General features: G+C 43.1%; 30 non-coding genes across 30 annotated transcripts; 15 read left to right on the top strand and 15 right to left on the bottom strand.

Annotated features, from left to right (window-relative positions):
• Positions 1-142: 142 nt before the first annotated feature.
• On the bottom strand, positions 143-252 carry TRNAL-CAA (transfer RNA leucine (anticodon CAA)). Its single transcript has 2 exons — positions 215-252; positions 143-188 (listed from the first exon to the last, which is right to left on the bottom strand). It is a non-coding gene; the product is annotated as a tRNA-Leu (tRNA).
• A 277-nt stretch (positions 253-529) lies between these two features.
• On the top strand, positions 530-602 carry TRNAR-UCG (transfer RNA arginine (anticodon UCG)). Its single transcript has one exon. It is a non-coding gene; the product is annotated as a tRNA-Arg (tRNA).
• Positions 603-1753: 1151 nt separating this feature from the next.
• On the bottom strand, positions 1754-1863 carry TRNAL-CAA (transfer RNA leucine (anticodon CAA)). Its single transcript has 2 exons — positions 1826-1863; positions 1754-1799 (listed from the first exon to the last, which is right to left on the bottom strand). It is a non-coding gene; the product is annotated as a tRNA-Leu (tRNA).
• Positions 1864-2140: 277 nt separating this feature from the next.
• TRNAQ-UUG (transfer RNA glutamine (anticodon UUG)) lies at positions 2141-2213 on the top strand. The gene has a single exon. It is a non-coding gene; the product is annotated as a tRNA-Gln (tRNA).
• A 1154-nt stretch (positions 2214-3367) lies between these two features.
• TRNAL-CAA (transfer RNA leucine (anticodon CAA)) lies at positions 3368-3477 on the bottom strand. Its single transcript has 2 exons — positions 3440-3477; positions 3368-3413 (listed from the first exon to the last, which is right to left on the bottom strand). It is a non-coding gene; the product is annotated as a tRNA-Leu (tRNA).
• A 277-nt stretch (positions 3478-3754) lies between these two features.
• TRNAQ-UUG (transfer RNA glutamine (anticodon UUG)) lies at positions 3755-3827 on the top strand. The gene has a single exon. It is a non-coding gene; the product is annotated as a tRNA-Gln (tRNA).
• A 1154-nt stretch (positions 3828-4981) lies between these two features.
• TRNAL-CAA (transfer RNA leucine (anticodon CAA)) lies at positions 4982-5091 on the bottom strand. The gene is made up of 2 exons: positions 5054-5091; positions 4982-5027 (listed from the first exon to the last, which is right to left on the bottom strand). It is a non-coding gene; the product is annotated as a tRNA-Leu (tRNA).
• Positions 5092-5368: 277 nt separating this feature from the next.
• Positions 5369-5441, top strand: TRNAR-UCG (transfer RNA arginine (anticodon UCG)). Its single transcript has one exon. It is a non-coding gene; the product is annotated as a tRNA-Arg (tRNA).
• Positions 5442-6595: 1154 nt separating this feature from the next.
• On the bottom strand, positions 6596-6705 carry TRNAL-CAA (transfer RNA leucine (anticodon CAA)). The gene is made up of 2 exons: positions 6668-6705; positions 6596-6641 (listed from the first exon to the last, which is right to left on the bottom strand). It is a non-coding gene; the product is annotated as a tRNA-Leu (tRNA).
• Positions 6706-6982: 277 nt separating this feature from the next.
• On the top strand, positions 6983-7055 carry TRNAQ-UUG (transfer RNA glutamine (anticodon UUG)). Its single transcript has one exon. It is a non-coding gene; the product is annotated as a tRNA-Gln (tRNA).
• Positions 7056-8209: 1154 nt separating this feature from the next.
• TRNAL-CAA (transfer RNA leucine (anticodon CAA)) lies at positions 8210-8319 on the bottom strand. The gene is made up of 2 exons: positions 8282-8319; positions 8210-8255 (listed from the first exon to the last, which is right to left on the bottom strand). It is a non-coding gene; the product is annotated as a tRNA-Leu (tRNA).
• Positions 8320-8596: 277 nt separating this feature from the next.
• On the top strand, positions 8597-8669 carry TRNAQ-UUG (transfer RNA glutamine (anticodon UUG)). The gene has a single exon. It is a non-coding gene; the product is annotated as a tRNA-Gln (tRNA).
• Positions 8670-9823: 1154 nt separating this feature from the next.
• TRNAL-CAA (transfer RNA leucine (anticodon CAA)) lies at positions 9824-9933 on the bottom strand. Its single transcript has 2 exons — positions 9896-9933; positions 9824-9869 (listed from the first exon to the last, which is right to left on the bottom strand). It is a non-coding gene; the product is annotated as a tRNA-Leu (tRNA).
• A 277-nt stretch (positions 9934-10210) lies between these two features.
• Positions 10211-10283, top strand: TRNAQ-UUG (transfer RNA glutamine (anticodon UUG)). The gene has a single exon. It is a non-coding gene; the product is annotated as a tRNA-Gln (tRNA).
• A 1154-nt stretch (positions 10284-11437) lies between these two features.
• TRNAL-CAA (transfer RNA leucine (anticodon CAA)) lies at positions 11438-11547 on the bottom strand. Its single transcript has 2 exons — positions 11510-11547; positions 11438-11483 (listed from the first exon to the last, which is right to left on the bottom strand). It is a non-coding gene; the product is annotated as a tRNA-Leu (tRNA).
• A 277-nt stretch (positions 11548-11824) lies between these two features.
• Positions 11825-11897, top strand: TRNAR-UCG (transfer RNA arginine (anticodon UCG)). The gene has a single exon. It is a non-coding gene; the product is annotated as a tRNA-Arg (tRNA).
• Positions 11898-13051: 1154 nt separating this feature from the next.
• TRNAL-CAA (transfer RNA leucine (anticodon CAA)) lies at positions 13052-13161 on the bottom strand. Its single transcript has 2 exons — positions 13124-13161; positions 13052-13097 (listed from the first exon to the last, which is right to left on the bottom strand). It is a non-coding gene; the product is annotated as a tRNA-Leu (tRNA).
• A 277-nt stretch (positions 13162-13438) lies between these two features.
• Positions 13439-13511, top strand: TRNAR-UCG (transfer RNA arginine (anticodon UCG)). The gene has a single exon. It is a non-coding gene; the product is annotated as a tRNA-Arg (tRNA).
• A 1154-nt stretch (positions 13512-14665) lies between these two features.
• TRNAL-CAA (transfer RNA leucine (anticodon CAA)) lies at positions 14666-14775 on the bottom strand. The gene is made up of 2 exons: positions 14738-14775; positions 14666-14711 (listed from the first exon to the last, which is right to left on the bottom strand). It is a non-coding gene; the product is annotated as a tRNA-Leu (tRNA).
• A 277-nt stretch (positions 14776-15052) lies between these two features.
• TRNAR-UCG (transfer RNA arginine (anticodon UCG)) lies at positions 15053-15125 on the top strand. Its single transcript has one exon. It is a non-coding gene; the product is annotated as a tRNA-Arg (tRNA).
• Positions 15126-16279: 1154 nt separating this feature from the next.
• TRNAL-CAA (transfer RNA leucine (anticodon CAA)) lies at positions 16280-16389 on the bottom strand. Its single transcript has 2 exons — positions 16352-16389; positions 16280-16325 (listed from the first exon to the last, which is right to left on the bottom strand). It is a non-coding gene; the product is annotated as a tRNA-Leu (tRNA).
• Positions 16390-16666: 277 nt separating this feature from the next.
• On the top strand, positions 16667-16739 carry TRNAR-UCG (transfer RNA arginine (anticodon UCG)). Its single transcript has one exon. It is a non-coding gene; the product is annotated as a tRNA-Arg (tRNA).
• Positions 16740-17892: 1153 nt separating this feature from the next.
• On the bottom strand, positions 17893-18002 carry TRNAL-CAA (transfer RNA leucine (anticodon CAA)). The gene is made up of 2 exons: positions 17965-18002; positions 17893-17938 (listed from the first exon to the last, which is right to left on the bottom strand). It is a non-coding gene; the product is annotated as a tRNA-Leu (tRNA).
• Positions 18003-18279: 277 nt separating this feature from the next.
• On the top strand, positions 18280-18352 carry TRNAR-UCG (transfer RNA arginine (anticodon UCG)). The gene has a single exon. It is a non-coding gene; the product is annotated as a tRNA-Arg (tRNA).
• Positions 18353-19506: 1154 nt separating this feature from the next.
• Positions 19507-19616, bottom strand: TRNAL-CAA (transfer RNA leucine (anticodon CAA)). The gene is made up of 2 exons: positions 19579-19616; positions 19507-19552 (listed from the first exon to the last, which is right to left on the bottom strand). It is a non-coding gene; the product is annotated as a tRNA-Leu (tRNA).
• Positions 19617-19893: 277 nt separating this feature from the next.
• TRNAR-UCG (transfer RNA arginine (anticodon UCG)) lies at positions 19894-19966 on the top strand. The gene has a single exon. It is a non-coding gene; the product is annotated as a tRNA-Arg (tRNA).
• Positions 19967-21119: 1153 nt separating this feature from the next.
• On the bottom strand, positions 21120-21229 carry TRNAL-CAA (transfer RNA leucine (anticodon CAA)). The gene is made up of 2 exons: positions 21192-21229; positions 21120-21165 (listed from the first exon to the last, which is right to left on the bottom strand). It is a non-coding gene; the product is annotated as a tRNA-Leu (tRNA).
• Positions 21230-21506: 277 nt separating this feature from the next.
• TRNAR-UCG (transfer RNA arginine (anticodon UCG)) lies at positions 21507-21579 on the top strand. The gene has a single exon. It is a non-coding gene; the product is annotated as a tRNA-Arg (tRNA).
• Positions 21580-22733: 1154 nt separating this feature from the next.
• Positions 22734-22843, bottom strand: TRNAL-CAA (transfer RNA leucine (anticodon CAA)). The gene is made up of 2 exons: positions 22806-22843; positions 22734-22779 (listed from the first exon to the last, which is right to left on the bottom strand). It is a non-coding gene; the product is annotated as a tRNA-Leu (tRNA).
• A 277-nt stretch (positions 22844-23120) lies between these two features.
• Positions 23121-23193, top strand: TRNAR-UCG (transfer RNA arginine (anticodon UCG)). The gene has a single exon. It is a non-coding gene; the product is annotated as a tRNA-Arg (tRNA).
• Positions 23194-23214: the final 21 nt, after the last annotated feature.

Genomic DNA, 23214 nt, shown 5'->3' with positions numbered 1-23214 from the left:
TCCTTTTCTGCGAGATTTTCCAAAAGTCCATGTGAGGTTGCTGTTGAGAAGGCCCTTTGAAGAGCCTAGTAAATGAAAAGACCCAAGAGCTTGTTTTGGCAGGCCTGACCAATGTGCCATGATGGACAAAGTGAAAAAGCTCTGTCAGAAGTGGGATTTGAACCCACGCCTCCATTCGGAGACCAGAAGGCCCATGAGAAGGGAAGAGAAGCCTCTTGAGTCTGGCGCCTTAGACCACTCGGCCATCCTGACAAGCGGTGTACTATGTACCCATGCAGCTGGCAAAATGACTATACTTAACAGAGAAGAGACAACCACAAACTTAGCCTAGAAGACTTCATGAACACTGCAAGGCATGTTTTTTTCTCTGAAAACACTCATCAAACTGCCATTTTGGATCACTGCAATACCTTAGACAGCAATGTCATGTGCCTGCTCTAACAAATGAAATCCTTTGTGCTCCTTGAGCGTCTTTTCCTATGCGGTGGCTGTTTCCAGTGGAAAATGGTTTCTTCATAAAGAGGCATGAGACCGCGTGGCCTAATGGATAAGGCGTCTGACTTCGGATCAGAAGATTGAGGGTTCGAGTCCCTTCGTGGTCGTTGAGCTCTGTTCTTGTCACTTCTGTAGAGTATTTGCTCCTCTTGTTGTAAATGTCCTCGGAGACTTTGCAAAAGCCTGTGCTTCCTCACTCATGCTTATCATTCAATCCCTGCCCTTGACTGTTTACAGCTACAAAGGTGGCTGCTTTTGCTGAGCTTTCACCACAATGTCAATGACGCTAACTCTTTTCTTACAACTTGTGCAAGTCCCAGCAAAGTTTTTACATCAACCTCAAATAAACACTGCTAGTCCACACTGGGATTCTAACCTTTGCCTTACTTTGAACCCAATACCCTGATGGACCTGGGAAGAGACTCTAAGTAAACTATATGACCCAGGGTTCAAACATTCATGGTGGCATCTCCCTTTCTGCTAAGCATTTTGTTTACTAACATGAGAAAATTAATTTCCTATATGATTTAGGAAATCCTTGTCTGCAATTCTGCTGTAAGCCAGACTTTTACAAAGGTGCAGACACAGCATGTCAAGTGGCACGATGCGATTCCTTCTTGTTGCAAGCTCAACAATTTCAAAAGGTTGCCTCGGTTCCCAATTTATATGAAGAGTTCTTGCCTGAAATTTGGAAAGTATGTCTGTCATTTCCTCTGAAAAGATATGATTCACACCGCAAATGGAACACTGCAATTGGTTTTCTTGCAACCTGAACTCTTTTCAAGGAAGGGTCCGTTGAAATTTCAACAAATGAGTCTTGTCAGAAGAGGGAATAACCCAACCTCTTTCACCAAAGGTCAGAACATACAGGGAAGACCTGTAAGTTATTGCCAAAACCTATCTCCTGAGTTCGGTCTCCTTACATTGTCACTTTACCTGTACACTAACCTTTTAAGATTTAGCAAAACAAATTGCCTCCAAAGCTTCTGATCCTGATGAAGTGAACTAGAAGAGAAGATGAGCTAACCCATATGACAGTAGGTGTGCCAAAGGGGATGGAATTTGTCAGTTTGTAAAACGTGTGTTAGAAAGCTTGTAGAAAAAAGTCGGCCTTGTTCCTTTTCTGCGAGATTTTCCAAAAGTCCATGTGAGGTTGCTGTTGAGAAGGCCCTTTGAAGAGCCTAGTAAATGAAAAGACCCAAGAGCTTGTTTTGGCAGGCCTGACCAATGTGCCATGATGGACAAAGTGAAAAAGCTCTGTCAGAAGTGGGATTTGAACCCACGCCTCCATTCGGAGACCAGAAGGCCCATGAGAAGGGAAGAGAAGCCTCTTGAGTCTGGCGCCTTAGACCACTCGGCCATCCTGACAAGCAGTGTACTATGTACCCATGCAGCTGGCAAAATGACTATACTTAACAGAGAAGAGACAACCACAAACTTAGCCTAGAAGACTTCATGAACACTGCAAGGCATGTTTTTTTCTCTGAAAACACTCATCAAACTGCCATTTTGGATCACTGCAATACCTTAGACAGCAATGTCATGTGCCTGCTCTAACAAATGAAATCCTTTGTGCTCCTTGAGTGTCTTTTCCTATGCGGTGGCTGTTTCCAGTGGAAAATGGTTTCTTCATAAAGAGGCATGAGACCGCGTGGCCTAATGGATAAGGCGTCTGACTTTGGATCAGAAGATTGAGGGTTTGAGTCCCTTCGTGGTCGTTGAGCTCTGTCCTTGTCACTTCTGTAGAGTATTTGCTCCTCTTGTTGTAAATGTCCTCGGAGACTTTGCAAAAACCTGTGCTTCCTCACTCATGCTTATCATTCAATCCCTGCCCTTGACTGTTTACAGCTACAAAGGTGGCTGCTTTTGCTGAGCTTTCACCACAATGTCAATGACGCTAACTCTTTTCTTACAACTTGTGCAAGTCCCAGCAAAGTTTTTACAACAACCTCAAATAAACACTGCTAGTCCACACTGGGATTCTAACCTTTGCCTTACTTTGAACCCAATACCCTGATGGACCTGGGAAGAGACTCTAAGTAAACTATATGACCCAGGGTTCAAACATTCATGGTGGCATCTCCCTTTCTGCTAAGCATTTTGTTTACTAACATGAGAAAATTAATTTCCTATATGATTTAGGAAATCCTTGTCTGCAATTCTGCTGTAAGCCAGACTTTTACAAAGGTGCAGACACAGCATGTCAAGTGGCACGATGCGATTCCTTCTTGTTGCAAGCTCAACAATTTCAAAATGTTGCCTCGGTTCCCAATTTATATGAAGAGTTCTTGCCTGAAATTTGGAAAGTATGTCTGTCATTTCCTCTGAAAAGATATGATTCACACCGCAAATGGAACACTGCAATTGGTTTTCTTGCAACCTGAACTCTTTTCAAGGAAGGGTCCGTTGAAATTTCAACAAATGAGTCTTGTCAGAAGAGGGAATAACCCCACCTCTTTCACCAAAGGTCAGAACATACAGGGAAGACCTGTAAGTTATTGCCAAAACCTATCTCCTGAGTTCGGTCTCCTTACATATTTGTCACTTTACCTGTACACTAACCTTTTAAGATTTAGCAAAACAAATTGCCTCCAAAGCTTCTGATCCTGATGAAGTGAACTAGAAGAGAAGATGAGCTAACCCATATGACTGTAGGTGTGCCAAAGGGGATGGAATTTGTCAGTTTGTAAAACGTGTGTTAGAAAGCTTGTAGAAAAAAGTCGGCCTTGTTCCTTTTCTGCGAGATTTTCCAAAAGTCCATGTGAGGTTGCTGTTGAGAAGGCCCTTTGAAGAGCCTAGTAAATGAAAAGACCCAAGAGCTTGTTTTGGCAGGCCTGACCAATGTGCCATGATGGACAAAGTGAAAAAGCTCTGTCAGAAGTGGGATTTGAACCCACGCCTCCATTCGGAGACCAGAAGGCCCATGAGAAGGGAAGAGAAGCCTCTTGAGTCTGGCGCCTTAGACCTCTCGGCCATCCTGACAAGCGGTGTACTATGTACCCATGCAGCTGGCAAAATGACTATACTTAACAGAGAAGAGACAACCACAAACTTAGCCTAGAAGACTTCATGAACACTGCAAGGCATGTTTTTTTCTCTGAAAACACTCATCAAACTGCCATTTTGGATCACTGCAATACCTTAGACAGCAATGTCATGTGCCTGCTCTAACAAATGAAATCCTTTGTGCTCCTTGAGCGTCTTTTCCTATGCGGTGGCTGTTTCCAGTGGAAAATGGTTTCTTCATAAAGAGGCATGAGACCGCGTGGCCTAATGGATAAGGCGTCTGACTTTGGATCAGAAGATTGAGGGTTCGAGTCCCTTCGTGGTCGTTGAGCTCTGTTCTTGTCACTTCTGTAGAGTATTTGCTCCTCTTGTTGTAAATGTCCTCGGAGACTTTGCAAAAGCCTGTGCTTCCTCACTCATGCTTATCATTCAATCCCTGCCCTTGACTGTTTACAGCTACAAAGGTGGCTGCTTTTGCTGAGCTTTCACCACAATGTCAATGACGCTAACTCTTTTCTTACAACTTGTGCAAGTCCCAGCAAAGTTTTTACATCAACCTCAAATAAACACTGCTAGTCCACACTGGGATTCTAACCTTTGCCTTACTTTGAACCCAATACCCTGATGGACCTGGGAAGAGACTCTAAGTAAACTATATGACCCAGGGTTCAAACATTCATGGTGGCATCTCCCTTTCTGCTAAGCATTTTGTTTACTAACATGAGAAAATTAATTTCCTATATGATTTAGGAAATCCTTGTCTGCAATTCTGCTGTAAGCCAGACTTTTACAAAGGTGCAGACACAGCATGTCAAGTGGCACGATGCGATTCCTTCTTGTTGCAAGCTCAACAATTTCAAAAGGTTGCCTCGGTTCCCAATTTATATGAAGAGTTCTTGCCTGAAATTTGGAAAGTATGTCTGTCATTTCCTCTGAAAAGATATGATTCACACCGCAAATGGAACACTGCAATTGGTTTTCTTGCAACCTGAACTCTTTTCAAGGAAGGGTCCGTTGAAATTTCAACAAATGAGTCTTGTCAGAAGAGGGAATAACCCCACCTCTTTCACCAAAGGTCAGAACATACAGGGAAGACCTGTAAGTTATTGCCAAAACCTATCTCCTGAGTTCGGTCTCCTTACATATTTGTCACTTTACCTGTACACTAACCTTTTAAGATTTAGCAAAACAAATTGCCTCCAAAGCTTCTGATCCTGATGAAGTGAACTAGAAGAGAAGATGAGCTAACCCATATGACTGTAGGTGTGCCAAAGGGGATGGAATTTGTCAGTTTGTAAAACGTGTGTTAGAAAGCTTGTAGAAAAAAGTCGGCCTTGTTCCTTTTCTGCGAGATTTTCCAAAAGTCCATGTGAGGTTGCTGTTGAGAAGGCCCTTTGAAGAGCCTAGTAAATGAAAAGACCCAAGAGCTTGTTTTGGCAGGCCTGACCAATGTGCCATGATGGACAAAGTGAAAAAGCTCTGTCAGAAGTGGGATTTGAACCCACGCCTCCATTCGGAGACCAGAAGGCCCATGATAAGGGAAGAGAAGCCTCTTGAGTCTGGCGCCTTAGACCACTCGGCCATCCTGACAAGCGGTGTACTATGTACCCATGCAGCTGGCAAAATGACTATACTTAACAGAGAAGAGACAACCACAAACTTAGCCTAGAAGACTTCATGAACACTGCAAGGCATGTTTTTTTCTCTGAAAACACTCATCAAACTGCCATTTTGGATCACTGCAATACCTTAGACAGCAATGTCATGTGCCTGCTCTAACAAATGAAATCCTTTGTGCTCCTTGAGCGTCTTTTCCTATGCGGTGGCTGTTTCCAGTGGAAAATGGTTTCTTCATAAAGAGGCATGAGACCGCGTGGCCTAATGGATAAGGCGTCTGACTTCGGATCAGAAGATTGAGGGTTCGAGTCCCTTCGTGGTTGTTGAGCTCTGTTCTTGTCACTTCTGTAGAGTATTTGCTCCTCTTGTTGTAAATGTCCTCGGAGACTTTGCAAAAGCCTGTGCTTCCTCACTCATGCTTATCATTCAATCCCTGCCCTTGACTGTTTACAGCTACAAAGGTGGCTGCTTTTGCTGAGCTTTCACCACAATGTCAATGACGCTAACTCTTTTCTTACAACTTGTGCAAGTCCCAGCAAAGTTTTTACATCAACCTCAAATAAACACTGCTAGTCCACACTGGGATTCTAACCTTTGCCTTACTTTGAACCCAATACCCTGATGGACCTGGGAAGAGACTCTAAGTAAACTATATGACCCAGGGTTCAAACATTCATGGTGGCATCTCCCTTTCTGCTAAGCATTTTGTTTACTAACATGAGAAAATTAATTTCCTATATGATTTAGGAAATCCTTGTCTGCAATTCTGCTGTAAGCCAGACTTTTACAAAGGTGCAGACACAGCATGTCAAGTGGCACGATGCGATTCCTTCTTGTTGCAAGCTCAACAATTTCAAAAGGTTGCCTCGGTTCCCAATTTATATGAAGAGTTCTTGCCTGAAATTTGGAAAGTATGTCTGTCATTTCCTCTGAAAAGATATGATTCACACCGCAAATGGAACACTGCAATTGGTTTTCTTGCAACCTGAACTCTTTTCAAGGAAGTGTCCGTTAAAATTTCAACAAATGAGTCTTGTCAGAAGAGGGAATAACCCCACCTCTTTCACCAAAGGTCAGAACATACAGGGAAGACCTGTAAGTTATTGCCAAAACCTATCTCCTGAGTTCGGTCTCCTTACATATTTGTCACTTTACCTGTACACTAACCTTTTAAGATTTAGCAAAACAAATTGCCTCCAAAGCTTCTGATCCTGATGAAGTGAACTAGAAGAGAAGATGAGCTAACCCATATGACAGTAGGTGTGCCAAAGGGGATGGAATTTGTCAGTTTGTAAAACGTGTGTTAGAAAGCTTGTAGAAAAAAGTCGGCCTTGTTCCTTTTCTGCGAGATTTTCCAAAAGTCCATGTGAGGTTGCTGTTGAGAAGGCCCTTTGAAGAGCCTAGTAAATGAAAAGACCCAAGAGCTTGTTTTGGCAGGCCTGACCAATGTGCCATGATGGACAAAGTGAAAAAGCTCTGTCAGAAGTGGGATTTGAACCCACGCCTCCATTCGGAGACCAGAAGGCCCATGAGAAGGGAAGAGAAGCCTCTTGAGTCTGGCGCCTTAGACCACTCGGCCATCCTGACAAGCGGTGTACTATGGACCCATGCAGCTGGCAAAATGACTATACTTAACAGAGAAGAGACAACCACAAACTTAGCCTAGAAGACTTCATGAACACTGCAAGGCATGTTTTTTTCTCTGAAAACACTCATCAAACTGCCATTTTGGATCACTGCAATACCTTAGACAGCAATGTCATGTGCCTGCTCTAACAAATGAAATCCTTTGTGCTCCTTGAGCGTCTTTTCCTACGCGGTGGCTGTTTCCAGTGGAAAATGGTTTCTTCATAAAGAGGCATGAGACCGCGTGGCCTAATGGATAAGGCGTCTGACTTTGGATCAGAAGATTGAGGGTTCGAGTCCCTTCGTGGTCGTTGAGCTCTGTTCTTGTCACTTCTGTAGAGTATTTGCTCCTCTTGTTGTAAATGTCCTCGGAGACTTTGCAAAAGCCTGTGCTTCCTCACTCATGCTTATCATTCAATCCCTGCCCTTGACTGTTTACAGCTACAAAGGTGGCTGCTTTTGCTGAGCTTTCACCACAATGTCAATGACGCTAACTCTTTTCTTACAACTTGTGCAAGTCCCAGCAAAGTTTTTACATCAACCTCAAATAAACACTGCTAGTCCACACTGGGATTCTAACCTTTGCCTTACTTTGAACCCAATACCCTGATGGACCTGGGAAGAGACTCTAAGTAAACTATATGACCCAGGGTTCAAACATTCATGGTGGCATCTCCCTTTCTGCTAAGCATTTTGTTTACTAACATGAGAAAATTAATTTCCTATATGATTTAGGAAATCCTTGTCTGCAATTCTGCTGTAAGCCAGACTTTTACAAAGGTGCAGACACAGCATGTCAAGTGGCACGATGCGATTCCTTCTTGTTGCAAGCTCAACAATTTCAAAAGGTTGCCTCGGTTCCCAATTTATATGAAGAGTTCTTGCCTGAAATTTGGAAAGTATGTCTGTCATTTCCTCTGAAAAGATATGATTCACACCGCAAATGGAACACTGCAATTGGTTTTCTTGCAACCTGAACTCTTTTCAAGGAAGGGTCCGTTGAAATTTCAACAAATGAGTCTTGTCAGAAGAGGGAATAACCCCACCTCTTTCACCAAAGGTCAGAACATACAGGGAAGACCTGTAAGTTATTGCCAAAACCTATCTCCTGAGTTCGGTCTCCTTACATATTTGTCACTTTACCTGTACACTAACCTTTTAAGATTTAGCAAAACAAATTGCCTCCAAAGCTTCTGATCCTGATGAAGTGAACTAGAAGAGAAGATGAGCTAACCCATATGACTGTAGGTGTGCCAAAGGGGATGGAATTTGTCAGTTTGTAAAACGTGTGTTAGAAAGCTTGTAGAAAAAAGTCGGCCTTGTTCCTTTTCTGCGAGATTTTCCAAAAGTCCATGTGAGGTTGCTGTTGAGAAGGCCCTTTGAAGAGCCTAGTAAATGAAAAGACCCAAGAGCTTGTTTTGGCAGGCCTGACCAATGTGCCATGATGGACAAAGTGAAAAAGCTCTGTCAGAAGTGGGATTTGAACCCACGCCTCCATTCGGAGACCAGAAGGCCCATGATAAGGGAAGAGAAGCCTCTTGAGTCTGGCGCCTTAGACCACTCGGCCATCCTGACAAGCGGTGTACTATGTACCCATGCAGCTGGCAAAATGACTATACTTAACAGAGAAGAGACAACCACAAACTTAGCCTAGAAGACTTCATGAACACTGCAAGGCATGTTTTTTTCTCTGAAAACACTCATCAAACTGCCATTTTGGATCACTGCAATACCTTAGACAGCAATGTCATGTGCCTGCTCTAACAAATGAAATCCTTTGTGCTCCTTGAGCGTCTTTTCCTACGCGGTGGCTGTTTCCAGTGGAAAATGGTTTCTTCATAAAGAGGCATGAGACCGCGTGGCCTAATGGATAAGGCGTCTGACTTTGGATCAGAAGATTGAGGGTTCGAGTCCCTTCGTGGTCGTTGAGCTCTGTTCTTGTCACTTCTGTAGAGTATTTGCTCCTCTTGTTGTAAATGTCCTCGGAGACTTTGCAAAAGCCTGTGCTTCCTCACTCATGCTTATCATTCAATCCCTGCCCTTGACTGTTTACAGCTACAAAGGTGGCTGCTTTTGCTGAGCTTTCACCACAATGTCAATGACGCTAACTCTTTTCTTACAACTTGTGCAAGTCCCAGCAAAGTTTTTACATCAACCTCAAATAAACACTGCTAGTCCACACTGGGATTCTAACCTTTGCCTTACTTTGAACCCAATACCCTGATGGACCTGGGAAGAGACTCTAAGTAAACTATATGACCCAGGGTTCAAACATTCATGGTGGCATCTCCCTTTCTGCTAAGCATTTTGTTTACTAACATGAGAAAATTAATTTCCTATATGATTTAGGAAATCCTTGTCTGCAATTCTGCTGTAAGCCAGACTTTTACAAAGGTGCAGACACAGCATGTCAAGTGGCACGATGCGATTCCTTCTTGTTGCAAGCTCAACAATTTCAAAAGGTTGCCTCGGTTCCCAATTTATATGAAGAGTTCTTGCCTGAAATTTGGAAAGTATGTCTGTCATTTCCTCTGAAAAGATATGATTCACACCGCAAATGGAACACTGCAATTGGTTTTCTTGCAACCTGAACTCTTTTCAAGGAAGTGTCCGTTAAAATTTCAACAAATGAGTCTTGTCAGAAGAGGGAATAACCCCACCTCTTTCACCAAAGGTCAGAACATACAGGGAAGACCTGTAAGTTATTGCCAAAACCTATCTCCTGAGTTCGGTCTCCTTACATATTTGTCACTTTACCTGTACACTAACCTTTTAAGATTTAGCAAAACAAATTGCCTCCAAAGCTTCTGATCCTGATGAAGTGAACTAGAAGAGAAGATGAGCTAACCCATATGACAGTAGGTGTGCCAAAGGGGATGGAATTTGTCAGTTTGTAAAACGTGTGTTAGAAAGCTTGTAGAAAAAAGTCGGCCTTGTTCCTTTTCTGCGAGATTTTCCAAAAGTCCATGTGAGGTTGCTGTTGAGAAGGCCCTTTGAAGAGCCTAGTAAATGAAAAGACCCAAGAGCTTGTTTTGGCAGGCCTGACCAATGTGCCATGATGGACAAAGTGAAAAAGCTCTGTCAGAAGTGGGATTTGAACCCACGCCCCCATTCGGAGACCAGAAGGCCCATGAGAAGGGAAGAGAAGCCTCTTGAGTCTGGCGCCTTAGACCACTCGGCCATCCTGACAAGCGGTGTACTATGGACCCATGCAGCTGGCAAAATGACTATACTTAACAGAGAAGAGACAACCACAAACTTAGCCTAGAAGACTTCATGAACACTGCAAGGCATGTTTTTTTCTCTGAAAACACTCATCAAACTGCCATTTTGGATCACTGCAATACCTTAGACAGCAATGTCATGTGCCTGCTCTAACAAATGAAATCCTTTGTGCTCCTTGAGCGTCTTTTCCTACGCGGTGGCTGTTTCCAGTGGAAAATGGTTTCTTCATAAAGAGGCATGAGACCGCGTGGCCTAATGGATAAGGCGTCTGACTTTGGATCAGAAGATTGAGGGTTCGAGTCCCTTCGTGGTCGTTGAGCTCTGTTCTTGTCACTTCTGTAGAGTATTTGCTCCTCTTGTTGTAAATGTCCTCGGAGACTTTGCAAAAGCCTGTGCTTCCTCACTCATGCTTATCATTCAATCCCTGCCCTTGACTGTTTACAGCTACAAAGGTGGCTGCTTTTGCTGAGCTTTCACCACAATGTCAATGACGCTAACTCTTTTCTTACAACTTGTGCAAGTCCCAGCAAAGTTTTTACATCAACCTCAAATAAACACTGCTAGTCCACACTGGGATTCTAACCTTTGCCTTACTTTGAACCCAATACCCTGATGGACCTGGGAAGAGACTCTAAGTAAACTATATGACCCAGGGTTCAAACATTCATGGTGGCATCTCCCTTTCTGCTAAGCATTTTGTTTACTAACATGAGAAAATTAATTTCCTATATGATTTAGGAAATCCTTGTCTGCAATTCTGCTGTAAGCCAGACTTTTACAAAGGTGCAGACACAGCATGTCAAGTGGCACGATGCGATTCCTTCTTGTTGCAAGCTCAACAATTTCAAAAGGTTGCCTCGGTTCCCAATTTATATGAAGAGTTCTTGCCTGAAATTTGGAAAGTATGTCTGTCATTTCCTCTGAAAAGATATGATTCACACCGCAAATGGAACACTGCAATTGGTTTTCTTGCAACCTGAACTCTTTTCAAGGAAGGGTCCGTTGAAATTTCAACAAATGAGTCTTGTCAGAAGAGGGAATAACCCCACCTCTTTCACCAAAGGTCAGAACATACAGGGAAGACCTGTAAGTTATTGCCAAAACCTATCTCCTGAGTTCGGTCTCCTTACATATTTGTCACTTTACCTGTACACTAACCTTTTAAGATTTAGCAAAACAAATTGCCTCCAAAGCTTCTGATCCTGATGAAGTGAACTAGAAGAGAAGATGAGCTAACCCATATGACTGTAGGTGTGCCAAAGGGGATGGAATTTGTCAGTTTGTAAAACGTGTGTTAGAAAGCTTGTAGAAAAAAGTCGGCCTTGTTCCTTTTCTGCGAGATTTTCCAAAAGTCCATGTGAGGTTGCTGTTGAGAAGGCCCTTTGAAGAGCCTAGTAAATGAAAAGACCCAAGAGCTTGTTTTGGCAGGCCTGACCAATGTGCCATGATGGACAAAGTGAAAAAGCTCTGTCAGAAGTGGGATTTGAACCCACGCCTCCATTCGGAGACCAGAAGGCCCATGATAAGGGAAGAGAAGCCTCTTGAGTCTGGCGCCTTAGACCACTCGGCCATCCTGACAAGCGGTGTACTATGTACCCATGCAGCTGGCAAAATGACTATACTTAACAGAGAAGAGACAACCACAAACTTAGCCTAGAAGACTTCATGAACACTGCAAGGCATGTTTTTTTCTCTGAAAACACTCATCAAACTGCCATTTTGGATCACTGCAATACCTTAGACAGCAATGTCATGTGCCTGCTCTAACAAATGAAATCCTTTGTGCTCCTTGAGCGTCTTTTCCTATGCGGTGGCTGTTTCCAGTGGAAAATGGTTTCTTCATAAAGAGGCATGAGACCGCGTGGCCTAATGGATAAGGCGTCTGACTTCGGATCAGAAGATTGAGGGTTCGAGTCCCTTCGTGGTCGTTGAGCTCTGTTCTTGTCACTTCTGTAGAGTATTTGCTCCTCTTGTTGTAAATGTCCTCGGAGACTTTGCAAAAGCCTGTGCTTCCTCACTCATGCTTATCATTCAATCCCTGCCCTTGACTGTTTACAGCTACAAAGGTGGCTGCTTTTGCTGAGCTTTCACCACAATGTCAATGACGCTAACTCTTTTCTTACAACTTGTGCAAGTCCCAGCAAAGTTTTTACATCAACCTCAAATAAACACTGCTAGTCCACACTGGGATTCTAACCTTTGCCTTACTTTGAACCCAATACCCTGATGGACCTGGGAAGAGACTCTAAGTAAACTATATGACCCAGGGTTCAAACATTCATGGTGGCATCTCCCTTTCTGCTAAGCATTTTGTTTACTAACATGAGAAAATTAATTTCCTATATGATTTAGGAAATCCTTGTCTGCAATTCTGCTGTAAGCCAGACTTTTACAAAGGTGCAGACACAGCATGTCAAGTGGCACGATGCGATTCCTTCTTGTTGCAAGCTCAACAATTTCAAAAGGTTGCCTCGGTTCCCAATTTATATGAAGAGTTCTTGCCTGAAATTTGGAAAGTATGTCTGTCATTTCCTCTGAAAAGATATGATTCACACCGCAAATGGAACACTGCAATTGGTTTTCTTGCAACCTGAACTCTTTTCAAGGAAGGGTCCGTTGAAATTTCAACAAATGAGTCTTGTCAGAAGAGGGAATAACCCCACCTCTTTCACCAAAGGTCAGAACATACAGGGAAGACCTGTAAGTTATTGCCAAAACCTATCTCCTGAGTTCGGTCTCCTTACATATTTGTCACTTTACCTGTACACTAACCTTTTAAGATTTAGCAAAACAAACTGCCTCCAAAGCTTCTGATCCTGATGAAGTGAACTAGAAGAGAAGATGAGCTAACCCATATGACTGTAGGTGTGCCAAAGGGGATGGAATTTGTCAGTTTGTAAAACGTGTGTTAGAAAGCTTGTAGAAAAAAGTCGGCCTTGTTCCTTTTCTGCGAGATTTTCCAAAAGTCCATGTGAGGTTGCTGTTGAGAAGGCCCTTTGAAGAGCCTAGTAAATGAAAAGACCCAAGAGCTTGTTTTGGCAGGCCTGACAAATGTGCCATGATGGACAAAGTGAAAAAGCTCTGTCAGAAGTGGGATTTGAACCCACACCTCCATTCGGAGACCAGAAGGCCCATGAGAAGGGAAGAGAAGCCTCTTGAGTCTGGCGCCTTAGACCACTCGGCCATCCTGACAAGCAGTGCACTATGTACCCATGCAGCTGGCACAATGACTATACTTAACAGAGAAGAGACAACCACAAACTTAGCCTAGAAGACTTCATGAACACTGCAAGTCATGTTTTTTTCTCTGAAAACACTCATCAAACTGCCATTTTGGATCACTGCAATACCTTAGACAGCAATGTCATGTGCCTGCTCTAACAAATGAAATTCTTTGTGCTCCTTGAGCGTCTTTTCCTATGCGGTGGCTGTTTCCAGTGGAAAATGGTTTCTTCATAAAGAGGCATGAGACCGCGTGGCCTAATGGATAAGGCGTCTGACTTCGGATCAGAAGATTGAGGGTTTGAGTCCCTTCGTGGTCGTTGAGCTCTGTTCTTGTCACTTCTGTAGAGTATTTGCTCCTCTTGTTGTAAATGTCCTCGAAAACTTTGCAAAAGCCTGTGCTTCCTCACTCATGCTTATCATTCAATCCCTGCCCTTGACTGTTTACAGCTACAAAGGTGGCTGCTTTTGCTGAGCTTTCACCACAATGTCAATGACGCTAACTCTTTTCTTACAACTTGTGCAAGTCCCAGCAAAGTTTTTACATCAACCTCAAATAAACACTGCTAGTCCACACTGGGATTCTAACCTTTGCCTTACTTTGAACCCAATACCCTGATGGACCTTGCAAGAGACTCTAAGTAAACTATATGACCCAGGGTTCAAACATTCATGGTGGCATCTCCCTTTCTGCTAAGCATTTTGTTTACTAACATGAGAAAATTAATTTCCTATATGATTTAGGAAATCCTTGTCTGCAATTCTGCTGTAAGCCAGACTTTTACAAAGGTGCAGACACAGCATGTCAAGTGGCACGATGCGATTCCTTCTTGTTGCAAGCTCAACAATTTCAAAAGGTTGCCTCGGTTCCCAATTTATATGAAGAGTTCTTGCCTGAAATTTGGAAAGTATGTCTGTCATTTCCTCTGAAAAGATATGATTCACACCGCAAATGGAACACTGCAATTGGTTTTCTTGCAACCTGAACTCTTTTCAAGGAAGGGTCCGTTGAAATGTCAACAAATGAGTCTTGTCAGAAGAGGGAATAACCCCACCTCTTTCACCAAAGGTCAGAACATACAGGGAAGACCTGTAAGTTATTGCCAAAACCTATCTCCTGAGTTCGGTCTCCTTACATATTTGTCACTTTACCTGTACACTAACCTTTTAAGATTTAGCAAAACAAATTGCCTCCAAAGCTTCTGATCCTGATGAAGTGAACTAGAAGAGAAGATGAGCTAACCCATATGACTGTAGGTGTGCCAAAGGGGATGGAATTTGTCAGTTTGTAAAACGTGTGTTAGAAAGCTTGTAGAAAAAAGTCAGCCTTGTTCCTTTTCTGCGAGATTTTCCAAAAGTCCATGTGAGGTTGCTGTTGAGAAGGCCCTTTGAAGAGCCTAGTAAATGAAAAGACCCAAGAGCTTGTTTTGGCAGGCCTGACCAATGTGCCATGATGGACAAAGTGAAAAAGCTCTGTCAGAAGTGGGATTTGAACCCACGCCTCCATTCGGAGACCAGAAGGCCCATGAGAAGGGAAGAGAAGCCTCTTGAGTCTGGCGCCTTAGACCACTCGGCCATCCTGACAAGCGGTGTACTATGTACCCATGCAGCTGGCAAAATGACTATACTTAACAGAGAAGAGACAACCACAAACTTAGCCTAGAAGACTTCATGAACACTGCAAGGCATGTTTTTTTCTCTGAAAACACTCATCAAACTGCCATTTTGGATCACTGCAATACCTTAGACAGCAATGTCATGTGCCTGCTCTAACAAATGAAATCCTTTGTGCTCCTTGAGCGTCTTTTCCTATGCGGTGGCTGTTTCCAGTGGAAAATGGTTTCTTCATAAAGAGGCATGAGACCGCGTGGCCTAATGGATAAGGCGTCTGACTTCGGATCAGAAGATTGAGGGTTCGAGTCCTTTCGTGGTCGTTGAGCTCTGTTCTTGTCACTTCTGTAGAGTATTTGCTCCTCTTGTTGTAAATGTCCTCGGAGACTTTGCAAAAGCCTGTGCTTCCTCACTCATGCTTATCATTCAATCCCTGCCCTTGACTGTTTACAGCTACAAAGGTGGCTGCTTTTGCTGAGCTTTCACCACAATGTCAATGACGCTAACTCTTTTCTTACAACTTGTGCAAGTCCCAGCAAAGTTTTTACATCAACCTCAAATAAACACTGCTAGTCCACACTGGGATTCTAACCTTTGCCTTACTTTGAACCCAATACCCTGATGGACCTGGGAAGAGACTCTAAGTAAACTATATGACCCAGGGTTCAAACATTCATGGTGGCATCTCCCTTTCTGCTAAGCATTTTGTTTACTAACATGAGAAAATTAATTTCCTATATGATTTAGGAAATCCTTGTCTGCAATTCTGCTGTAAGCCAGACTTTTACAAAGGTGCAGACACAGCATGTCAAGTGGCACGATGCGATTCCTTCTTGTTGCAAGCTCAACAATTTCAAAAGGTTGCCTCGGTTCCCAATTTATATGAAGAGTTCTTGCCTGAAATTTGGAAAGTATGTCTGTCATTTCCTCTGAAAAGATATGATTCACACCGCAAATGGAACACTGCAATTGGTTTTCTTGCAACCTGAACTCTTTTCAAGGAAGGGTCCGTTGAAATTTCAACAAATGAGTCTTGTCAGAAGAGGGAATAACCCCACCTCTTTCACCAAAGGTCAGAACATACAGGGAAGACCTGTAAGTTATTGCCAAAACCTATCTCCTGAGTTCGGTCTCCTTACATATTTGTCACTTTACCTGTACACTAACCTTTTAAGATTTAGCAAAACAAATTGCCTCCAAAGCTTCTGATCCTGATGAAGTGAACTAGAAGAGAAGATGAGCTAACCCATATGACTGTAGGTGTGCCAAAGGGGATGGAATTTGTCAGTTTGTAAAACGTGTGTTAGAAAGCTTGTAGAAAAAAGTCGGCCTTGTTCCTTTTCTGCGAGATTTTCCAAAAGTCCATGTGAGGTTGCTGTTGAGAAGGCCCTTTGAAGAGCCTAGTAAATGAAAAGACCCAAGAGCTTGTTTTGGCAGGCCTGACAAATGTGCAATGATGGACAAAGTGAAAAAGCTCTGTCAGAAGTGGGATTTGAACCCACGCCTCCATTCGGAGACCAGAAGGCCCATGAGAAGGGAAGAGAAGCCTCTTGAGTCTGGCACCTTAGACCACTCGGCCATCCTGACAAGCGGTGTACTATGTACCCATGCAGCTGGCAAAATGACTATACTTAACAGAGAAGAGACAACCACAAACTTAGCCTAGAAGACTTCATGAACACTGCAAGGCATGTTTTTTTCTCTGAAAACACTCATCAAACTGCCATTTTGGATCACTGCAATACCTTAGACAGCAATGTCATGTGCCTGCTCTAACAAATGAAATCCTTTGTGCTCCTTGAGCGTCTTTTCCTATGCGGTGGCTGTTTCCAGTGGAAAATGGTTTCTTCATAAAGAGGCTTGAGACCGCGTGGCCTAATGGATAAGGCGTCTGACTTCGGATCAGAAGATTGAGGGTTTGAGTCCCTTCGTGGTCGTTGAGCTCTGTTCTTGTCACTTCTGTAGAGTATTTGCTCCTCTTGTTGTAAATGTCCTCGGAGACTTTGCAAAAGCCTGTGCTTCCTCACTCATGCTTATCATTCAATCCCTGCCCTTGACTGTTTACAGCTACAAAGGTGGCTGCTTTTGCTGAGCTTTCACCACAATGTCAATGACGCTAACTCTTTTCTTACAACTTGTGCAAGTCCCAGCAAAGTTTTTACATCAACCTCAAATAAACACTGCTAGTCCACACTGGGATTCTAACCTTTGCCTTACTTTGAACCCAATACCCTCATGGACCTTGGAAGAGACTCTAAGTAAACTATATGACCCAGGGTTCAAACATTCATGGTGGCAACTCCCTTTCTGCTAAGCATTTTGTTTACTAACATGAGAAAATTAATTTCCTATATGATTTAGGAAATCCTTGTCTGCAATTCTGCTGTAAGCCAGACTTTTACAAAGGTGCAGACACAGCATGTCAAGTGGCACGATGCGATTCCTTCTTGTTGCAAGCTCAACAATTTCAAAAGGTTGCCTCGGTTCCCAATTTATATGAAGAGTTCTTGCCTGAAATTTGGAAAGTATGTCTGTCATTTCCTCTGAAAAGATATGATCCACACCGCAAATGGAACACTGCAATTGGTTTTCTTGCAACCTGAACTCTTTTCAAGGAAGGGTCCGTTGAAATTTCAACAAATGAGTCTTGTCAGAAGAGGGAATAACCCCACCTCTTTCACCAAAGGTCAGAACATACAGGGAAGACCTGTAAGTTATTGCCAAAACCTATCTCCTGAGTTCGGTCTCCTTACATATTTGTCACTTTACCTGTACACTAACCTTTTAAGATTTAGCAAAACAAATTGCCTCCAAAGCTTCTGATCCTGATGAAGTGAACTAGAAGAGAAGATGAGCTAACCCATATGACTGTAGGTGTGCCAAAGGGGATGGAATTTGTCAGTTTGTAAAACGTGTGTTAGAAAGCTTGTAGAAAAAAGTCGGCCTTGTTCCTTTTCTGCGAGATTTTCCAAAAGTCCATGTGAGGTTGCTGTTGAGAAGGCCCTTTGAAGAGCCTAGTAAATGAAAAGACCCAAGAGCTTGTTTTGGCAGGCCTGACCAATTTGCCATGATGGACAAAGTGAAAAGCTCTGTCAGAAGTGGGTTTTGAACCCACACCTCCATTCAGAGACCAGAAGGCCCATGAGAAGGGAAGAGAAGCCTCTTGAGTCTGGCGCCTTAGACCACTCAGCCATCCTGACAAGCGGTGTACTATGTACCCATGCAGCTGGCACAATGACTATACTTAACAGAGAAGAGACAACCACAAACTTAGCCTAGAAGACTTCATGAACACTGCAAGGCATGTTTTTTTCTCTGAAAACACTCATCAAACTGCCATTTTGGATCACTGCAATACCTTAGACAGCAATGTCATGTGCCTGCTCTAACAAATGAAATCCTTTGTGCTCCTTGAGTGTCTTTTCCTATGCGGTGGCTGTTTCCAGTGGAAAATGGTTTCTTCATAAAGAGGCATGAGACTGCGTGGCCTAATGGATAAGGCGTCTGACTTCGGATCAGAAGATTGAGGGTTCGAGTCCCTTCGTGGTCGTTGAGCTCTGTTCTTGTCACTTCTGTAGAGTATTTGCTCCTCTTGTTGTAAATGTCCTCGGAGACTTTGCAAAAGCCTGTGCTTCCTCACTCATGCTTATCATTCAATCCCTGCCCTTGACTGTTTACAGCTACAAAGGTGGCTGCTTTTGCTGAGCTTTCACCACAATGTCAATGACGCTAACTCTTTTCTTACAACTTGTGCAAGTCCCAGCAAAGTTTTTACATCAACCTCAAATAAACACTGCTAGTCCACACTGGGATTCTAACCTTTGCCTTACTTTGAACCCAATACCCTGATGGACCTGGGAAGAGACTCTAAGTAAACTATATGACCCAGGGTTCAAACATTCATGGTGGCATCTCCCTTTCTGCTAAGCATTTTGTTTACTAACATGAGAAAATTAATTTCCTATATGATTTAGGAAATCCTTGTCTGCAATTCTGCTGTAAGCCAGACTTTTACAAAGGTGCAGACACAGCATGTCAAGTGGCACGATGCGATTCCTTCTTGTTGCAAGCTCAACAATTTCAAAAGGTTGCCTCGGTTCCCAATTTATATGAAGAGTTCTTGCCTGAAATTTGGAAAGTATGTCTGTCATTTCCTCTGAAAAGATATGATTCACACCGCAAATGGAACACTGCAATTGGTTTTCTTGCAACCTGAACTCTTTTCAAGGAAGGGTCCGTTGAAATTTCAACAAATGAGTCTTGTCAGAAGAGGGAATAACCCCACCTCTTTCACCAAAGGTCAGAACATACAGGGAAGACCTGTAAGTTATTGCCAAAACCTATCTCCTGAGTTCGGTCTCCTTACATATTTGTCACTTTACCTGTACACTAACCTTTTAAGATTTAGCAAAACAAATTGCCTCCAAAGCTTCTGATCCTGATGAAGTGAACTAGAAGAGAAGATGAGCTAACCCATATGACTGTAGGTGTGCCAAAGGGGATGGAATTTGTCAGTTTGTAAAACGTGTGTTAGAAAGCTTGTAGAAAAAAGTCGGCCTTGTTCCTTTTCTGCGAGATTTTCCAAAAGTCCATGTGAGGTTGCTGTTGAGAAGGCCCTTTGAAGAGCCTAGTAAATGAAAAGACCCAAGAGCTTGTTTTGGCAGGCCTGACAAATGTGCAATGATGGACAAAGTGAAAAAGCTCTGTCAGAAGTGGGATTTGAACCCACGCCTCCATTCGGAGACCAGAAGGCCCATGAGAAGGGAAGAGAAGCCTCTTGAGTCTGGCACCTTAGACCACTCGGCCATCCTGACAAGCGGTGTACTATGTACCCATGCAGCTGGCAAAATGACTATACTTAACAGAGAAGAGACAACCACAAACTTAGCCTAGAAGACTTCATGAACACTGCAAGGCATGTTTTTTTCTCTGAAAACACTCATCAAACTGCCATTTTGGATCACTGCAATACCTTAGACAGCAATGTCATGTGCCTGCTCTAACAAATGAAATCCTTTGTGCTCCTTGAGCGTCTTTTCCTATGCGGTGGCTGTTTCCAGTGGAAAATGGTTTCTTCATAAAGAGGCTTGAGACCGCGTGGCCTAATGGATAAGGCGTCTGACTTCGGATCAGAAGATTGAGGGTTTGAGTCCCTTCGTGGTCGTTGAGCTCTGTTCTTGTCACTTCTGTAGAGTATTTGCTCCTCTTGTTGTAAATGTCCTCGGAGACTTTGCAAAAGCCTGTGCTTCCTCACTCATGCTTATCATTCAATCCCTGCCCTTGACTGTTTACAGCTACAAAGGTGGCTGCTTTTGCTGAGCTTTCACCACAATGTCAATGACGCTAACTCTTTTCTTACAACTTGTGCAAGTCCCAGCAAAGTTTTTACATCAACCTCAAATAAACACTGCTAGTCCACACTGGGATTCTAACCTTTGCCTTACTTTGAACCCAATACCCTCATGGACCTTGGAAGAGACTCTAAGTAAACTATATGACCCAGGGTTCAAACATTCATGGTGGCAACTCCCTTTCTGCTAAGCATTTTGTTTACTAACATGAGAAAATTAATTTCCTATATGATTTAGGAAATCCTTGTCTGCAATTCTGCTGTAAGCCAGACTTTTACAAAGGTGCAGACACAGCATGTCAAGTGGCACGATGCGATTCCTTCTTGTTGCAAGCTCAACAATTTCAAAAGGTTGCCTCGGTTCCCAATTTATATGAAGAGTTCTTGCCTGAAATTTGGAAAGTATGTCTGTCATTTCCTCTGAAAAGATATGATCCACACCGCAAATGGAACACTGCAATTGGTTTTCTTGCAACCTGAACTCTTTTCAAGGAAGGGTCCGTTGAAATTTCAACAAATGAGTCTTGTCAGAAGAGGGAATAACCCCACCTCTTTCACCAAAGGTCAGAACATACAGGGAAGACCTGTAAGTTATTGCCAAAACCTATCTCCTGAGTTCGGTCTCCTTACATATTTGTCACTTTACCTGTACACTAACCTTTTAAGATTTAGCAAAACAAATTGCCTCCAAAGCTTCTGATCCTGATGAAGTGAACTAGAAGAGAAGATGAGCTAACCCATATGACTGTAGGTGTGCCAAAGGGGATGGAATTTGTCAGTTTGTAAAACGTGTGTTAGAAAGCTTGTAGAAAAAAGTCGGCCTTGTTCCTTTTCTGCGAGATTTTCCAAAAGTCCATGTGAGGTTGCTGTTGAGAAGGCCCTTTGAAGAGCCTAGTAAATGAAAAGACCCAAGAGCTTGTTTTGGCAGGCCTGACCAATTTGCCATGATGGACAAAGTGAAAAGCTCTGTCAGAAGTGGGATTTGAACCCACACCTCCATTCAGAGACCAGAAGGCCCATGAGAAGGGAAGAGAAGCCTCTTGAGTCTGGCGCCTTAGACCACTCAGCCATCCTGACAAGCGGTGTACTATGTACCCATGCAGCTGGCACAATGACTATACTTAACAGAGAAGAGACAACCACAAACTTAGCCTAGAAGACTTCATGAACACTGCAAGGCATGTTTTTTTCTCTGAAAACACTCATCAAACTGCCATTTTGGATCACTGCAATACCTTAGACAGCAATGTCATGTGCCTGCTCTAACAAATGAAATCCTTTGTGCTCCTTGAGTGTCTTTTCCTATGCGGTGGCTGTTTCCAGTGGAAAATGGTTTCTTCATAAAGAGGCATGAGACTGCGTGGCCTAATGGATAAGGCGTCTGACTTCGGATCAGAAGATTGAGGGTTCGAGTCCCTTCGTGGTCGTTGAGCTCTGTTCTTGTCACTTCTGTAGAGTATTTGCTCCTCTTGTTGTAAATGTCCTCGGAGACTTTGCAAAAGCCTGTGCTTCCTCACTCATGCTTATCATTCAATCCCTGCCCTTGACTGTTTACAGCTACAAAGGTGGCTGCTTTTGCTGAGCTTTCACCACAATGTCAATGACGCTAACTCTTTTCTTACAACTTGTGCAAGTCCCAGCAAAGTTTTTACATCAACCTCAAATAAACACTGCTAGTCCACACTGGGATTCTAACCTTTGCCTTACTTTGAACCCAATACCCTGATGGACCTGGGAATAGACTCTAAGTAAACTATATGACCCAGGGTTCAAACATTCATGGTGGCATCTCCCTTTCTGCTAAGCATTTTGTTTACTAACAGGAGAAAATTAATTTCCTATATGATTTAGGAAATCCTTGTCTGCAATTCTGCTGTAAGCCAGACTTTTACAAAGGTGCAGACACAGCATGTCAAGTGGCACGATGCGATTCCTTCTTGTTGCAAGCTCAACAATTTCAAAAGGTTGCCTCGGTTCCCAATTTATATGAAGAGTTCTTGCCTGAAATTTGGAAAGTATGTCTGTCATTTCCTCTGAAAAGATATGATCCACACCGCAAATGGAACACTGCAATTGGTTTTCTTGCAACCTGAACTCTTTTCAAGGAAGGGTCCGTTGAAATTTCAACAAATGAGTCTTGTCAGAAGAGGGAATAACCCCACCTCTTTCACCAAAGGTCAGAACATACAGGGAAGACCTGTAAGTTATTGCCAAAACCTATCTCCTGAGTTCGGTCTCCTTACATATTTGTCACTTTACCTGTACACTAACCTTTTAAGATTTAGCAAAACAAATTGCCTCCAAAGCTTCTGATCCTGATGAAGTGAACTAGAAGAGAAGATGAGCTAACCCATATGACTGTAGGTGTGCCAAAGGGGATGGAATTTGTCAGTTTGTAAAACGTGTGTTAGAAAGCTTGTAGAAAAAAGTCGGCCTTGTTCCTTTTCTGCGAGATTTTCCAAAAGTCCATGTGAGGTTGCTGTTGAGAAGGCCCTTTGAAGAGCCTAGTAAATGAAAAGACCCAAGAGCTTGTTTTGGCAGGCCTGACAAATGTGCAATGATGGACAAAGTGAAAAAGCTCTGTCAGAAGTGGGATTTGAACCCACGCCTCCATTCGGAGACCAAAAGGCCCATGAGAAGGGAAGAGAAGCCTCTTGAGTCTGGCACCTTAGACCACTCGGCCATCCTGACAAGCGGTGTACTATGTACCCATGCAGCTGGCAAAATGACTATACTTAACAGAGAAGAGACAACCACAAACTTAGCCTAGAAGACTTCATGAACACTGCAAGGCATGTTTTTTTCTCTGAAAACACTCATCAAACTGCCATTTTGGATCACTGCAATACCTTAGACAGCAATGTCATGTGCCTGCTCTAACAAATGAAATCCTTTGTGCTCCTTGAGCGTCTTTTCCTATGCGGTGGCTGTTTCCAGTGGAAAATGGTTTCTTCATAAAGAGGCTTGAGACCGCGTGGCCTAATGGATAAGGCGTCTGACTTCGGATCAGAAGATTGAGGGTTTGAGTCCCTTCGTGGTCGTTGAGCTCTGTTCTTGTCACT

This window comes from Hyperolius riggenbachi, chromosome 8 (assembly GCF_040937935.1).
Source record: "Hyperolius riggenbachi isolate aHypRig1 chromosome 8, aHypRig1.pri, whole genome shotgun sequence".
Classification (NCBI taxonomy): domain Eukaryota; kingdom Metazoa; phylum Chordata; class Amphibia; order Anura; family Hyperoliidae; genus Hyperolius; species Hyperolius riggenbachi.
This window is presented reverse-complemented; position numbering and strand designations above follow the sequence as displayed.